We start from the raw sequence: 6,000 nt of genomic DNA, 5'->3' as shown, positions 1-6,000 counted from the left end.
TAATCACAGACAATCCCTCCAACACAGGCTTTGCTGTACCAGAACAGATCAATGGTCCATCTAGCTCAGTGTCCTGTTTCCTATCTCTGACTGTGACCAATGCCAGATGCTTCCACCAAAGACATAAAGCTCCCATAATCATCTAATTGTGCAATCCCATGCTGTGTATCTGAAGAGGATTTCTTCCTGACACAGCTGGTGATCACTTTATGTCCTGAAGCATGAGGATTAATAGCCCTTGAAATTTTATTCCAGCAAGTGTAACTGAAGCAGCTGCTGTTAGTTGTATAACTGTCTAATCCTCTTTGAAATGTGCCCAATCATTCTACAGAATAATATACTGTGGTGGTGAGTTCCACAAGTTTTTCATAGATTCACAGACTGTCAGGCCAGAAGGGGCCATTATGATCATCTAGTCTGACCTCCCACATAACACAGGCCAGAGAACCCACCCAGTAATGTCTGCATCAAACTCATGATGTCTGTTTGAGCTAGACCACCTTTTTTAGAAAGACATCCAGTCTTGATCTAAAGACCGCAAGTGGAGGAGAAGCCACCAGGTCCTCAAGGAAGTTGTTCCAATGGTTAATTACAATTACTATTCAAAAACTGCATCTTATTTCTCCTCTGAATTTATCTAACTTCAGACTCCAACCACTGGACCTCATTATGCCTTTTTCTGCTAGATTAAAGAGCCAGCTACTCTCAGAAATTTCTTCTCCATGTAGGTGCTCATAGGCTGTGATCAAGACACATAAATAAATAAATTGAACTTCTTAAGTCTCTCCCAATAAGTAGGCTTGGAAGGATTAAATTTTTGTTTGTTAATGTAGATAAATGTCAATTTCACCACACACACACACACACCAACAAAACAATATTTCCACTGTTGAAATTTACAGATAGTCAAAGTAAGAAAAATGCTGCTTGAGAACTTATTAGCATTTGACTTAAGGATATTTACTTTGTATATTTTGACATGTGATACTGACAATTTGTGTTTTAATGGCTTATAAAGCTTTAACTTTCAGAGTCTGTCTACTGTCATTAAATAATTATTGTCTGACCCCACTGTGCCCCTCATAACTTCCCACAACTGTGAAAGTTTAAACAGATGAAAATAGAAAAAACACTTAAAAATACATATCAATATTATCCGTCAAAACGATAAAAAAAAAAGCACAGAATTCTACTGAGCCTATCTAATAAGTCATGTTTTCCAGCTCTCTGATCACTCTCATAGCTCTTTACTGAGCCTTTCCAATTTTTCAACATGCTTTTTAAAATGTGGACACTGGAAGTGGACAATATCCGGTAAAAGTCTTACAAAAATAAAAGGGAACACTACATCCCTGCTCCGACTCAGTGTTCCCCTGCTTACACATCCAAGCCTTGTGTTGGCCCTCTTAGCTAGAGCACCACACTGGGAGCTCATGTTCAACCAGTTACCTACAGACACCCAAGTCCTTTTCATTGTTACTGCTTCCATGGATACAGTCCTCCATCTTGTATGACCTACAGTCTTTGTTCCTGTGACCCCAGAACCTCATGAAGTCAACTGACAAGGGGGTGCAGAGAAGTTACAGAAAACTCCTGAGTCTGGTGAGGACATTCTAGTTCACCAAAGAAAGTCCTGTGCCTCAGCCTTGTGAGATATATGTACAGATACTATGTTATCTGCTGCTAGGTAAGAGATTGACATCCAGGACCTCCATGGTAGCATTCTCTGAAATGCTTCCAGTTCCACGCGCAGGGCCAGTTAGATAGGCAGAATGCATGGATGGGACGATGGATGTAGGGAGGAGGGGTTTAGATTTATTAGGAACTGGGCAACCTTTTGGGAAAGAGGGAGCCTATACAGGAAGGATGGGCTCCACCTAAACCAAAATGGAACTGGGTTGCTAGTAAAATTAAAAAGGTTATAGAGAAGTTTTTAAACTAAGGGCTGGGGGAAAGCCGACAGGTACGGAGGAGCACGTGGTTCAGACAGAGACATCCTATAGGGGAGGATCTATTAATGGAGATTCTCTATATCCTAGTAAGGAGGAGAGGATGGAAGAGAATAAAATATGGGTAGGATCTGATGAGAAACAATCAAATGAAAAAGTCCCATTCAATTATATCACATAATGGCAGACAGCTAAAAAGTGACAATTTTTAAGTGCTTATATGCAAATGCTAGAAGTCTAAGTATTAAGCTGGGTGAACTTAAGTGCCTCGTATTAAATGAGGATATTGATATATTAGGCATCACAAAAACTTGGTGGAATGAGGATAATACATGAGATACAGTAATACCAAGGTACAAAATATATCGGAAGGACAGAATAGATGGCACTGGTAGAGGAGTGGCACTGGATGTGAAAGAAAGCATAGAGTCAAATGGAATAAAAATCTTAAATGAACCAAAATGTGCCATAGAATCTGTATGGACAGTAATTCCATGCTTGAATAATAAGAATATAGCAGTAGGGATATACTACTGACCACCTGACCAGGATGGTGATAGTGACTGTGGAATGCTCAGGGAGATTAGAGAGGCTATAAAAATTTAAAAACTCAATAAGAATGGGGGATTTCAACTGTCCCCATGTTGACTGGGTACATGTCACCTCAGGACGGGATGCAGAGATAAAGTTTCTTGACATCTTAAATGACTGCTTCTTGATGCATCTAGTCCTGGAACCCACAAGAGGAGAGGCAATTCTTGATTTAGTCCTAAGTGTAGCACAGGTTCTGGTCCAAGAGGTGAATATAGCTGAATTGCTTGGTAACAGTGATCATAACATAATAAAATTTAACATCGGGGGGCGGGGGGGACAGATACCAAAGTACCCCACCACAGTAGCATTTAATTTCAGAAAGGGGAACTGCACGAAAAAGAGGAAGTTAGTTAAATAGAAAATAAAAGGTACGGGGCCAAAAGTGAAATCCCTTCAAGCTGCATGGAAACTTTTTAAAGATACCATAATAGAGGCTCAGTTCAAATGTATACCCCAAATTAAATAACATAGTAAGAGGACCAAAAAAGTGCCACCATGGCTAAACAATAATAAATGAAACTGTTAGAGGCAAAAAGACATCCTTTAAAAAGTGGAAGTTAAATAGAAAGGAGTATAAACTCTTGCAAGTGAAGTCTAAAAATATAATTAGGAAGGCCAAAAAAGAACTTGCAGAACAGCTAGCCAAAGACTCAAAAAGTAACAGGAAAAAAATGTTTAAGTGCATCAGAAGCAGGAAGCCTGCTAAACAGCCATTGAGAAGCTAAAGGAGCACTCCAGGAAGATAAGACTATTGCAGAGAAACTAAATGAATTTTCTTTGCATCAGTCTTCATGGCTGAGGATGTGAGGGAGATTCCCAAACCTGAGCCATTCTGTTTAGGCAACAGATCTGAAGAACTGTCCCAGATTGAGTTGTCATTAAAAAAGATCTGGTCGCCCCATTTAAAAAAGATTGGAAAAGGTACAGAAAAGGGCAAGTAAAATGATTCCGGGTATGGAAAAGCTTCCATGTGAGGAGAGATTAATAAGACTGGGACTTTTTAGCTTGGAAAAGAGATGATTAAGGGGGGAAATGATGGCAGTCTATAAAATCATGACTGGTGTGCAGAAAGCAAACAAGAAAGTGTTATTTATTCCTTCTTATAATACAAGAACTAGGGGTCACCAAATGAAATTAATAGGCAGCAGGTTTAAAATGAACAAAAGGAAGTATTTCTTCACAAACGCACAGTCACCCTGTGGAACTCCTTGCCAGAGGATGTTGTGAAGGCCAAAACTATAATGGGGTTTAAAAAAGAACTAGATAAGTACACAGAGGTTCATCAACGGCTATTAGCCAGGATAGGCAGGGATTGCTGTTTGCCAGAAGCTGGGAATAGCTGACGGGATGGATCACTTGATGATTATCTACTCTATTCATTCCCTCTGAAGCACCTGGAGTTGGCCACTGTCAGAAGACATGATACTGGGCTAGATGGATCATTGGTCTGACCCAGTATGGCCCAGAAAGGTGAAAAAACAGATTTTCCTCCAGACATGAGGTAAGAAACTTTATCTTTCTGTTGGGATGTAAGATAAGCAGTGTAAGCTAAGACAATGGATGCCTATTTACATAAAGTCAAACACTAATGAAGAGATGTGACGTCAACAGGAATGGCACACACAGGGAAAACAAAAACAAAAACAAAAACAAGCCCCAAGGGGGTATCATGTTTCTGAGTAAAGACAATAAACTTTGTGAGTATTTGTAGAAGGCAAAGAAGACAGTCTGGGGTCCTGCACTGAGGAAGTATGTGGACAGTGTGTTTGCATTCACGAAAGTGGGGTCTCAGCCAACCTTGGTTGAAAATATTGAAGAGGACTTTGGTGATGAGATAAACTTTTTTAGCTAGGAGGTTATCCTGTTAGTTAAGTTCAGGCTCCAGACAGCACGTTATGATTTTGTTTTATAGGTAACCATTTGTTTCCAATATTCGTACACACTATCATTTGAATCTTGACTCTTTCATAACAAATGTATTCTTGTTGTCACTATAAATATATCTGTGCTGTGATGTTAAACAAAGTGTTCATCCTGAGTTTACACAAGCTGGTGTGTACTGTTCCTGCGGGAAAACCAGACCTGCTAATTCAGTGAGTGTCTAACAGATCAGGGGCTGGAAACTGCAGGGAATGCTCCAAGGACTCAGAGGCTGATGTGTGCTTATCACTACCTGTACAGAGAGACCGAGGCCTGCAGAGGCCTGGCAACTAGTGCTGGTATTGCCAGAGGCTGTTGTCTTCAGGGAGATGATTTACAGGAAGCACAGACAGGACTCCTTCATGCTAAGGGCAGGTCCTCCCTGTCTAGCATCACAGTTTCTAGATGTATGACCTTACATTTGGCTGTGTTAAAACACAATGTTCAAATGAACTACCTTAGCAAGCAATCCAGGCTAGTCTGTATAACTGATCTACCTCCATCATCATTTACTGCTCCACCAAGTGTAGTGTCACCTGCAAATTGTATCATCAATATTCAGGGAAAGTAGCTTCCTTGGCACCATTTGTTATTTCATATTCCTCTATCCTAGCTCTTCTTTTTCTAAGCTAAATACTTCTCTGGGGAAATTCTGGCCTTATTGAAGTCAGTGCCAAAAGGCCCATTGGCTTCAGTGGGGCCAGGATTTCACCCCTGCTCTTTTTAATCACTTCACATATGATCACCTCTCATGCCTGTAATTATTACTGCTGAGTATTTATACTGCAGTAGAGCCCAGAGACCACAAAGGGTGATCACAGCCTCATTGTACTAGGTGCTGTCCAAAGGCTGATAGAGACATAGTCACTGCACAGAAGATCTTACATTCTTCTTACTAATATTTTCTGGATGTGGTTTTCTTCTGTTGCGATAAGGATCTCTTATTGGGTGCACACGCAGCAAACCATAGCCTTGATCCTGAACAGACGTACACAGGTGGCTAACTGTCAGGAAGGGACTCGCCCCACTGAATGGAATACATGTATCTTTTTTCAGCTTCAGGACTTAAGTGGAGCTGATTCCTGCAGAATCCATTCCTGTTACTACATGAAAGCCTGAGCCTTTTGGTACAAGGCCATCAGAACCCATACATTGCTCATGGCCTCTCACCCCGACTGCCCAGCTGCCATGTGAACACCAATTCCATGGGCATCCCAAATGATGTGCAATCCACTCATGTGTTTGCTCTGCCATGTATCAATGCAACGGGCAGGCATTCAGCCTATATTCCTAGGGTCTTTGTGACGAGAGGGGCAGATCTACTGGTATCCCCCGGCTGCGATACTGAAGCTCTGGCACACTCTGTTCTAGCTTTGTCCCCATCAGAGGCCCCCCTGAGCCAGCCAGGTGGTTTCAGGGGTTAATTCCTAGCCAGAGTTTAGATTCAGCTCAGGCGGCAGTACCAGCTGGGAGCCAAGGGCAGCTATGCCCATTTTAAACAATGGGGGGATTGCTCTAGCAGGGTGAGTCCCATCTC

This window comes from Emydura macquarii, unplaced genomic scaffold, assembly GCF_026122565.2.
Source record: "Emydura macquarii macquarii isolate MOO-44397 ecotype Brisbane River unplaced genomic scaffold, CSIRO-AGI_Emac_v2 contig_1483, whole genome shotgun sequence".
In the NCBI taxonomy this organism is placed as follows: domain Eukaryota; kingdom Metazoa; phylum Chordata; order Testudines; family Chelidae; genus Emydura; species Emydura macquarii.
Note: the sequence above shows the minus strand (reverse complement) of the source record.